General features: G+C 40.5%; 1 non-coding gene across 1 annotated transcript; it reads right to left on the bottom strand.

The window, feature by feature from the left end:
* Positions 1-11690: 11690 nt before the first annotated feature.
* On the bottom strand, positions 11691-11797 carry LOC123639001. Its single transcript, XR_006735571.1, has one exon. It is a non-coding gene; the product is annotated as a U6 spliceosomal RNA (small nuclear RNA).
* Between the last annotated feature and the right edge of the window lie 567 nt (positions 11798-12364).

The raw sequence follows: 12364 nt of genomic DNA, 5'->3' as shown, positions 1-12364 counted from the left end.
CTCTTTGTCCTGTCTAGGGGGATTCAGCCCTTCAGTGTCTTATTTTTCTTTTCCGTTGTCCCCCCACAAATATTCTGCAACACACACTCACACAGCAACAGCCAGTTGGCCAGTGAATCCTGGGTGAACTGTGTCATCCCAAATCTGGGACATTCCAGGCAGGCTGCCTAAGGGTCAGAGTACAGCATAGCATGCCAGAAGGGCTCCTCGGGACATACGGGACCAGAGGGCCAGGTCTCCTCCTTTTAGACTCTTCTCTTCCTCCTTCTCCTCCTACCCTCTCCTACCTACCGCTGCTGACACAGCCATGGCCATTCCTGCTCAGGGTTGGCATGGGCACCCCAAGGGATGACTATGCTATGGCAATCAGGAGCAACTTCCTCGCCTTTGTCACTGTTCCCTCCATACCATGGATGCCACAGATAGTGCACCTCACACCTCTCCCCCTATGAAACTGCAATGATCCAAGGGGTACTCTGACCGTGAGGGCCCTGCCCGCAGGACCTCCTAGTCCTGCCTTGGCTGGCTTCTCCAGCACAATGGGTGTTACTCTAAAGCACAAGGACATTAATCCTCCCTGAGTACTCCATGGGCAACTCAGGACAAAAACACCTCTCCCTGTCACAGTTTGGGGATTCAACTCATCAGATGGAAGGCCAGCTCTGCAGGCCTTTCCCATTCCCCCAGGATTCAATCACATCATTCGGGGCCATGGGGATGTGTGAATTGACCTTCAGAAGGGAGGGAGGCCACCTGGGCAGAAATAAAAGCAGAGTTCACTGTGGGTCTGAGCCACAGTGAACTTGCCAACTTGCCGAGTACCCCTCCCCTCACAAGATCGGCATGTTTTCTGTCAGGGCCAGGGTCCTGGGAAGGGAAGCTAGAAGCTTATAGCCTGCAGACGCATTACTGGTAAACTTATTTGCCTTGGACTGCTGCCAGGGACCAGATGCCAGAGGAGAGCTGCGGGACAAGGGAAGTGGCAGGAGAGTGAAACCCACTCCCATCAGCTGGACTGTGAATTCCTGACTTCTCCTCCCACAGGAGCAGACTTGTTGGCATGGTGGGAATACCCAGCCCCTAACTGGTGGCTATCTCCAGCGGTCTGAGACATGACCCGTGTCCCCTGCTGAGACAGCATTTGTATCCACCTTTGTGGAGCCTCAACATGGCTCTCCCAAACCATCCCCACCCAGTCTCACTTGCCTCTCCCTGACAGCTCTGGTGCAGCACAAGAAGGGGTCCCCTGGGGGATTGAGAACCCCCCCATTGCCTGGGACAACGTGCTTCTCATGATTGACTGAGGCTAAAAACAGGCGCCAAAAACCCCACTACAGTGGACTCTCTCCTGCAAGCAACATGTACTGGCAGGGCGATCAACATGTACGGGTCAGCACAGCACTGACACATTGCATGGTACAGAATTTGGCAGACTTTTACCCACAGGCACCACCTACTGACTTCAAGATTAAACTAAATGTACCAGTATAATTCATGCTGTTACATCTACAGGGTGGGGAAAGGGACAATGTAACAACAAACCTCCATCTCCCCATCTCAACAAGAGGCAGGGTTTGAGAAAGAGAATTCAAATTTCTAAATGTCCACAAATTCTTTTTTTTCTCAGTAGGGATACAGTCTCACCATGATGCCCAGATCATCTTGAACTCCTGGGCTCAAGCAATCCTGTCACCAAAGCCTCCCAAGTGGCTGGGACAATAGGCTCACGTCACCATGCCTAGCTAAAGTTCCACTACTTCTAATATTATTTAAGTCTAAATAGAGCACTACGGGTATAAATAGAGAAAAAGATCTCTCCTAAAAACTATATGATACCAAAATAACATGTGTCTAAGAGAAAAAAGAGGAACTATATGCTATGTGCTATACAGTTTTGGAAATAAAAGGCACCAGGGAGATTCCATGATCACTGTAATAAGCAACTGGATGCATTAAAGATTAATTCAGACATAAGTATTATAAGAGTCATGTCAGTATGATCTAAAAGTAACAGTAAGGACATGTATGCAAATTAACCTGGACCAAATTTCATATTTCCTCTACCATGGGAAAGCTTTACCTAATACAATTTCCCTGTCACTCTGTATTTCCTGGATCATTCTTTTTTTATTCAGACCCACCCCCTGAAAAGTATTTATCAATCCTCTCTTATTTACCAAAGTAAAAATTTAAAGAAAAAATTCAAGGGGTCCTATTATCAAATGGTGTTCTCTGAACAACTTTCTATTACCAAGATGAAACCATGATAGGTGGACCACTGCTAAATATTATGAGTTAACACTATAGAAAATTAGATATACAGAGTGAAAAAATTAGTTTCTTGAGAGACTATTTTACCTTGGTATCAACATCGAGGTGTTCAGAAAATGAGTCAGTATCTGGTTTTCCATAAATATCCGCTTTGATGGAAATCCTTTACAGCAAAAATAAACAACAGAAATAAGCCAGGTCATTTCCTTAAAAGAAAAACATTGGCCAGTTCTTACCTGGGCACCCACTCCCAAATAAAACACAAGAATCAGGCGAAAGGTCACCTACCACTATACTAAATGCCGTTTCTTCATAGAGTTAGTCTCTGATTTAAGAAAAATTTTACTTACCTGTTTTTCTCTCCGCCTCTTCCAAACTTGGAAATATTCAATGAAAACTTACTTCTAGTTCCATAATGATTAGTGACAGCTAATACATTGACAGAGCCTGAGAATAATTTCTCTTAACTAATAGCCTATCCAGTTAAATGGCTGACATAACTCGTGTTATCTGAACTGGAACAAACCTGATAACCTGAAACAAGGTAGAAAGATACCACCCCTTCTCCGTTATCTACCTCTGGTTCTAAGACTCATCTGTATCACTCAAGATTGGCAGTCTTGGACTCTCACCATGGAAATCCTTTCTGAAGGCCCCATTGCTTCCCTCTACCCACAAACAGCACAAGGAGTGCCCCAAAACATTTGAAATGCCTGGAAGTTAAATGCACAAAAGTCAAAGAACAAATGCATACGCACTGATAATCGATAAAGGGGGAAAAAAAAAAACACCAGTAAATGCATATGTTGTTATTAGAAATACTCTTCCCAGAAACAATAAAAAATTAAAAATTATAAAATCCAATAGTTTCCCCGATATAGGTCCTGTCTTATTCAGGTCCACATAAACTAGCAAGCCCTTAAAAACCTTCACAGGCACTCAGATACCCAAGCAGAGAGACTCCTGGAAAAACAGAATCCTGGAAGTTGTACTTCTATTTCCCATAGTATTATCTAAACATCTTCCTTCTTATGGGCTCCCACTTCCAGGTCCCTCCCTCTTCTGCAGGGCTCCATGGCAGTCTCCAACCTCTAAATATTCAGCCTAAGAAAGCACAGATTCCTGAAAGGATGGGCCCAAGTGACCAAGAGCAGGAGATCTCTATTTCCCTGCTCCTAGAAAACAAGTGAAAGGGACGCTCAGTCACACTCTCCTAGCAGAGACATGCTACAAACTACCCAACTGAAGCTCCATGAGTGATCTCCCAGCCATTCCCACCCCTGCCTTCCCTACATGTACATGGGAAGGACATCAGTGAATTGGGAAAAGAGGTGGCGGAGACACCGGACCTGGGACACACATCTGTCTTTCAGGAACCTCCAGACCCTAGGAATCCAGGGGCTCTAAGCCAGTCCTCTGTAACTTGAGGTGGAAGCAGATGATATCACATTCTGATCTGCTCTACAGATTCTTCCAAAATTCTTCAAACATCTTTCAATAGCAACCTCCAAATCTGTCAGTTCCTCCAATTAAACAAAAAAAACAGCAAGCTCTTCAGGACTCCCTCTGAGTCCTCTATTTTAAGATACTCTTCTAGATAACTCCCGACACCCTGTGTCCTTCATTCCTATGATTCATCTTTATCAAACTTCTCAGATACTCCAATATTCTGATTTCTTTTCTAAAACACTTATTCCTATACAACCCAGTGTTGTTTCTCTTCAAACTTGGTGTTCCCCTGCTAATTCCATTCATATCCACTAACACTGAGTTCATCAGCTAATTCCATTCTTATGCTTTTCCGTTGGCCTCACTAGACCCACACCCACTGTCTATTATTAAAACACTCACCTACAGGATGATAAACAAGGAAGAGTACTGGGCTTTCAATTAAGAAACCTGAGTTCACATCTCATTTCTAACACTCACTATCTCCAAATGAGTCACTTTAATCTCTTTGACTTTCAGGTTCTCCACCTGAGCAATTACTAGGGCAGGATGTTAAGCACAGGTGGAATTCCTAGAGAATACTTTGCTTGGTCTCTAAGATTGCTTAAAATCCTGAAATTCTGTGTGCTTTGGATTTCCTCTATAGGAAAATGTGGAAGACTTAGCTGGCAGAATGGAAAGAAAAAAACACAACAAAAGAAATACCAAAAAAGGCAGAGAAGAAAGAAAACAGAATCAAGACAAGATTAGAGAAAAGTCACAGAAGAAGAAAACAGATGCTAGGAAAAAAGAAAAATCTTCATGAACTAGGCATGTGCAGTAGCTGAGGATAGTCTTACTGTCTACTTACTGGGAAGTCAGTAAGTAGAAAGATCAATCAGAAAAATCCTCTAAATAGATGCTAACTGTAATTAACAAAACATGGCATACATGTAGATATCCTTCACTTACAGGAAATTAACTCCTTCTAGGACTTGCTTGGTCTTGCTTATGTTAAACCTATGGTCCTGTGGCCACGGCAAAGTGAGATCTGCCCTCAAACTTTTGATGGTGAAAACAATGACCACTGCAATTGTTGAACATATCAGGACAAGCTGTTGTCTAACCAGGCTTCTAAGGAACACTTTTGAGGAGAGTAAACGTATAACTAAATCTGACTTTCTGCATCGATCTCAGTTGGACCTGTACCTGGATCCCAGTGCTGCACAGTTCTCTATCATATGCTCAGGGGAAGAAGTAGGGATTTGGGAGCCAGGCAGGTTTATTGTCAAATCATGGGTCAGCTACTTGTTCACTATGGGATCATGGGACAATTAGTCAACTTCAGAACCACAGTAGCCTAATTCCTAAACAGGAATAGCACAAGTACTTTGCAAGTATTTGTGGAGATTATACGAGATGATCAATGTTAAGTACATGATATGGCATCTAGCTCATAGTAGAACACTCATCAAATATTAGTTTCTTTGCTTTGTATTCCCTTAGTGAACACATAATTTTTAAAAAATATGTAAAATCCTACCTGAACATGGGGTCTTCAGTAATCTCATCCACTACTAAAGAAAAAAGTAAAATATATTTTAAATCAACCATATAAAATTATGGAATATTAAAAGCCTACGATAGCATCCTGGCCTATAATCCCAAGGTAATTAGGAGGCTGAGGTAAGCGTATTGCTTGAGGCTGACACTTTAACCCTGCAGTGCGCTATGATCACATAAAATCATTGGATATGCTATAATACTGTACTGTTGATCACAAGCTCCTCTTATTCGTTTCTAAGATTTCTGTTCATTTCTTCTGAAACTAAAAACACTGTTCACCTACTAAAGGAGGCTCTTGAAAGAACAAGTCAAAAAGTGCATACAGTTGCATCCAAAGCATAGGAAGAGTTATACACTGCTCCAAGACAGATGGCTGTGACCATTAAGGACCACTAGGACCTCTAAGTTATTTCGAGGGTAATGCGGGTTTATCATACAGACAGATAGATAGATAGATACAGATATAGATATAGATAGATGGTTAAAAGTGTTGTGATCCAAGCCACCAAGTATTCTAGTTAAATCACAGATTACCAACTTCTGAACAAACATAATACCAGAAAAGCATTTCACATGAAAACTATGCCAGATAGAACACATAGTATTTGACAACCCAGAAGACACCTAAAATCTTGGCAGCCCATCATCAGTGACACTGTCATTGTGGTACAGACATTTGCCATTAGAATCTAAGAGAATACCAGATACACTTTAGGACAAGTAGCCAACTGTCTTCAAAGGAAATAATAAACACTTGTAAGACATACATATGTTAGTAATGTGTCCTCACACTATTTTCTCGTTGGAGATGAAATTAAAAAGAAAGCAGGAAAAGCAGAGATATCAGAAGAAGGCAAATGGAAAGAGAACTGCACTAATGAAGACATTCAGGTACTGACTTTTCTACTGAAGTCACCAGAATTCCCCAAGTACTGAGAACCAGTATATTCAGCATATCCCCTTATAGTTTCCTCCATATATTCTTTCAGTTTTCTGCAGTAAAGTATTTAAACGATGTCAGTTTCTCCAACTTGCAGGTCTGTAATCCATTGCTGACCAAAATTTGAAACCCAGTCCAAAAATGGCTGTTATGATTCCACGTCAGAGGAAGGGTATGTGTGTTCCACAGTGGCTTCCAGTGTTGCTGCCAGGTTTTGTTTCAGAATGCGTGCACAAGAGCTCATCAAGGCCGTGAGTATAAAGCAAGCATTTCCACAACAAGCAGATAAGAGAGACAACACTTCCCCTTACAGGTGATCTTCAGGTTTTAACAATTTTGGAGTAATATTGGCACATTGGACTCACCAGTCTAGACAATTTTCCTGACCCTATGTGGATACCTGCTGCAGTTACAAAACTTTTAGGTAGCATCTTAAAGATGTGTCCTTCCACATCTGGACACCACAAGTACGAGTCACATACAAAGTAGACCTTACAATTTTAAAATTGTTGTTTTGAAAAGGGAACCACCACAGATGAGAAAGTTCAATCCACCTCGCTTTAGTAGTCTTACTTGTCAGAATTTATAGTCTCCTACTTGAAATTCTCATGTTTTAAAAAATCTTTACAACATAACTTGCTCTGATTCCTCTCCGACATTTCTCTACCCACTGCTCAGTCTTCTTTGCTGACTCCTTTTCCTTTGGGAAACGTGGATGCGCCAAGGGTTTTGGCACTGGCCGCCTTCTCATTCTACATCTTCCCTATCAAGGAGAAGCTCATTCAGATCTATGACTTTGGTAATTACAGTAACAGTATTCCAAGTCTGTGACTCCAACCTCAGGGTTCCATCTCCTGGTAGAAATGCCTATCATCCAATTACCAACTGAAAATATCCCACATGAATATCCCGTTAAACTCAACATGGATAGAAAAAAGTTAATCTTCCCTGTTGACCTGCTGCTCTTCTCTATACACCTGACAGTTTGCTACTCTTTCCTCGTGTCCAATTTAAATGTGACTGCATAACCTGGAAACCTGTGAGTCAGACAGCTGAGATTTCTCTCTGCCCTTAAATTTGAACATTCAATAACCACTAAATCATATGAACTGTCTTTCTCTTCCAACTCCTCTTTACATGTCTACCACCAAGGTTTCATTTCAAGATTCAGCATGGACTCTTAACTTCTGGCTCTCACAGGGGGAAAAGCCCACCAACTATTACCATTACTTCTTAAATTTAAAAAAAAAAATATGTAAAAAAAAGGAAAAGGCAAGAAAAAGAACAACGTCTTAAAATGAATAAACTGACCTTCCTAACCATTTCCTTCACTGTGGATGGGTAACCACTAGATTGCTACTAATCCAAGCTTTGTGTGACAAGGAAACTACAGCTTTGACTATTGTAAAAGCTTCCTTCTCTTGTCCTCCAGTCTCATTAGATGGTAACCTTCCATCTACCTTCTACATGGGGGGTCAGCAAACTACAGGCCACAGGCCACATCTACCCTGCCACACGGTTATTTAAACCAAGTTTCATTGGAGCACAGTCATGTCTATTTGCTTACCTCTTATCTATGACTGCTTTCATACTACAATGGCAGGGTTGAATAGACATGACCGAGACCACCTGGCCTAAAAGGTATACTACCTCAACCCTTTACAGAAAAAGCTTGACCATCCCTGCTTTACACCATAACCACAATGCCCTCATACTCAATTCTAATCCTGTGACCCCCAGGAAAATGGAACTGCTGGAAAACCTTGCAAATCTGACCCATGAGTCTCAGCTTTTGCACTTGCTGTTCTTGGACCTCATGTGCAATCCTGCTAGGTGTTCCTTCTGCCAAGCACCATCTTTCTGCCTCTTTACCTGGCAAACTTCTACTCACTCTGCCTTGCTTACCTTAAATCCTAGTCAATGTCTAAAGAATTAATTCTGCATGATAGACTTAAAGTGTCTGGCACACATTTAACACGATAAGTACAAGGTAAATAATGATTATATTAATAAGCTCCCAGAGGGCATCTGGCACCCAGTAACCACTGAATAAAGTAGTAAATAATATAAGTAACAATAAAAATAAGTTCCTGACTGTATTTGTAAAATGTACGTGTTTAGTTATATCGGAACAATACTTATCACCCAAAAGACATTTGATAGCTGTTTGTGAGGTGGGCAAGTGAATATGATGAATAAAAATGGTTTGACAATTCCGTTGAAGAAACACAGAAGTTAAACAGGAACAGGTCTAGCTTATCACAAGCACCTCAAAGACAAAAACTATGCCTACTCGACCTTTGTCTCCTACTACTTACAATACCTAAATTATGGAATTTCTTTGATGAATATATACTACATTAAAGGTGCCGTCATATACTTCAGATTGTACAAGGATGTAGGTGTCCCACCTAGGTAGCACAGTAGCATTTTTGTTATTGTGAAATACTTCTCTACTTTTATTATTATTGGTTTAGCCCACGGTTGGGCTACTGGAATATTTCTTATGAAAATCATTTGGCTAAGGGACACAAAGTCACTGTTATCATGACAATTATCCAGCAGATAGGAGAACACATCTCGTTCTAGTGAAGTAAATATATATCATTTGGTTTTAACCTATGGGGAATGAATTCAATAATAGTGAGACCTTGTTGGTATACAGATTTCTAACATAATCTGTACTTCCCAACAAAGAATTGCTTTTCTGACATCTTCATTCAATAGGTATCTTTATAAAATAATCCACTGGCTTGGTATGGTGGCCCATGATGCTTGTAATCCTAGCACCATAGGAGGCTGAGGCAGGAGGATCCCTGAGGGCAAGAGTTCTAGGCCAGTCTGAGCAAGAGTCAGACCCCATCTCTACTAAAAATAGAAAAAATTAGCTAGCAAACTAAAAATAGAATGAAAAAAGTAGTTGGGTGCGGTGGCAAGCACCTGTAGTCCCAGCTACTCAGGAGGCTGAGGCAGGAAGATTGCTTGAGGCCAGGAGTTTGAGATTGCTGTGAGCTAGGCTGATGCCATGGCACTCTAGCCTGGGAAACAAAGTGAGTCTCTCTCTCTCTCTCTCTCAAAAAAAGAAAGAAACCATCTCTGCCAAAAAATTTAAAAATAAGCTGGGCTTGGTGGCATGCACCTGTAGTTCCAGCTACTCGGGAGGCTGAGGCAGGAGGATCATTTGAGCCCTGGAGTCTGAGGTTACAGTGAGCTATGATGATCCTCTGCACTGACTGCACCCTAGGCCCTGCACTCTAGCCTGGGCAACAGAGTGAGTGAGACCTTGTCTCCAAAAATAAGTAAATACAATAATATTCTCCTATTAGTATTGCTGCACACTGGCCACAATTTGCAGTTAATATTGTCATTTGTTTATGCTATCAGAAAGGTATTTTTGAGTTCTCGGTTTTAAAAATAGTTACTTTTCTGTGACACAAATCACTATGTAATACAAATACATAGTCTCCCTTTGACAACAGGTGTTTGAACTGCAGGGGTCCACTTAGATGCAGATTCTCTTCTGCTCTGTCACCCAGACACAGCTGGACCAACCTCTCCTATTCCTCCTCCTCTTTATCAGCCTAGTCAATGTGAAGATAAAGAGGATAAAGACCTTTATGATGATCCACTTCCAGTTCATGAATAGGAAATGTAGTTTTTCTTCCTTATGATTTTCTTCATAACAGTTGCTTTTCACTAGCTTACCTAATTGTGAGAATACAATATATAACACATATGACGTACAACCTATGTGTTAATTGACTATTTATGTTATCACAAGGCTTCCAGTCCACAGTAGGCTGTAAGTAAAGTTTTGCAAAGTAAAATGTTATACACAGACTTTCGAATGAAAGGGGATTGACGTCCCTAACCCTCCCATGGTTCAAGGTCAACTGTAACTACTATTCACTAAATGCAAACCATTTATTATAAAAATTAAATAGAAGATGCGTTTTTATACCAAGCGCAATTCATTATAATGTGACTGGAAATGGAATATACTAACTTAAAAATCTTCTTTCTTATTTAGCCAAAAATATCAAACAGGATTTTAGGGACCAAAATTAAATAAATGATTTTTTTCCAGACAATATTGTTTGAGATAATAAGTGACGTATGCCTAACTTAAAGTAACTCCGCATTCTAGACTACTAAAAAATATTCAAGAAGAAATATGCATGCAGTTTACACATTGACCTTTTAAACTCCTCCTTTATACTCAAAACTTCACTATTCCTACTTATGTATCTATTGTACGCCCACCAAAGAGGCAGTCACTGTCAGAAGGCTTACCTGGATTGCTAATTTGAGAAGGATTTTCCAGAATCTTTTCTTCTTTATCTTGTGAAATTTGTTGGGGAATTCTATTTCTAAAAATGTAATAAATAAAATTACTATTTTAATACTGACGTGAAAATCATTTACCAAATAAATTAAATTCTGAAGAGTATTTCAGACAATATCAGAGCTATTATAATAACAGATCTTTAATTATCCCATATACCTCAAGTTTGTAAGCTCAACAAACTTCTTATTAAGCTTCTAGTTAAAGAAGAAAAGTAAGGTGAAGTACTCATGAAGGGAGTATAGAGCAGTGAATTAACCAGAGGTCCCTTGACATGATGCAACGTGTCCTGAACTCAGAAGAAGTCCTAGCTCTCTGTAAGCAACAGCTATTTGTTCTTGGACAAGTTGCTTCTCTCAGGCTCACTGCCTTCTAAAAATAAGGATTTTACTGCCTTAGTTCACTGGGCTCTAAAACAACATTTAATGAGAGAACATTTTTACAAGGCTCAGAAAGATAGGGAATCAATGGAATAATTTGTCCTTGAACTTTATGGCTGAAATGATTTTGGAATCCCAAACAAAACACAATTGTATTTTTCCATAGGTACTAATACTCAAATGATACAGTTTTCAAAAATGTTACTAAGTCCCACCCTTGTTTATTCCTTGTTCTACTGTTTGTGGCTTGTAATTCAGGGAATCTCACCTGTTTCATAATTTTAACAAAATTTATTATAAATGTTACTTCAGTAAATGGGATAACATAATTGTCCACTGTTACTGAGCTACTTAATCACAGCAAGGGCAGAAAATTAATGGATGTCATAACCTAACCTGGACTACTACTGTTCCTCCTCTACCTGCTCAAACTCTGAATCAGCAGATCTTTGCTAGAATGATGCTTAATCTCCATGCCCGTCTCCAACTGACGTAGAAGGCAAAACCCTATTTTTATTTAAGTTGAACAAAGGCAATGCAAGTTGACATTTTCTCATTTCTAAGTACTAACAACATATTTGCACACAACATTCCACACTACTGAGCTCCATTGACATTTCATAGATCATATTACGGGACTATTTCTGTACTGAAAGTCCCAACACAATTTTAATATTGGGTGTCACCTGTTTTTGCCTTGACACACACTGTTACCTTGGAGCTAGTCAGCAAATGGGCAAATGATGTTTCAGGGACTGCATAAAACACGGAACGCTTCACCGATGTTCATGTCTCCCTTGGGCAGGGACCATGCTAATCTTCTCTGCAGGGTTCCAATTTTAGTGTATATGCTGCCGGAGCAAACACAAAGCCCTACTTTTCTTTGTGGATACTGATGACTCATGGATGAAGCTTGGCTCTGTTAAATTCAACTATTCTACTTTAGATTCAGAGAATTCTGTTGAATGGCTTTCTTGCTAGGAAGAATCTGAAAATAATTTTAGAACATGACACACACACGCAAGTGGCTTGGGAGGTTTTCATTGCTAACAGTAAACAGGTCACTTGCCAGGCCAACTGTGAGTTGGTGACCACTACTCTGGGGAAGGACAATATGGGAACTTCTACTACCTAAGAAAAGGTGCTACACGGGATAGAAAGGGCCCTCAGGATACAGATGTGGTAGCAAAGAAGTAAGGAAATTCTCATCTCTTCCTGTAACATTCTTTGAACCTCTCTGACACTTTAGAACAATCCCAACTACTACTTGCTGTAGAAAAGACAGACAAAGGCCTCAAAGGGTAACCGACCATTACCTTTGAGACCTTGTTCAAAGGTCTAGGCTAAGTCTAGGCTAACATGAGTACTCCACAGACAGTTCTGAGTGTGAGGGAAAGGTCAACTTGCTCACTATGTGTGTGGCTAAAGCTATGA

The sequence above is a fragment of the Lemur catta genome, chromosome 5 (genome assembly GCF_020740605.2).
Source record: "Lemur catta isolate mLemCat1 chromosome 5, mLemCat1.pri, whole genome shotgun sequence".
NCBI classification, from domain to species: domain Eukaryota; kingdom Metazoa; phylum Chordata; class Mammalia; order Primates; family Lemuridae; genus Lemur; species Lemur catta.
This window is presented reverse-complemented; position numbering and strand designations above follow the sequence as displayed.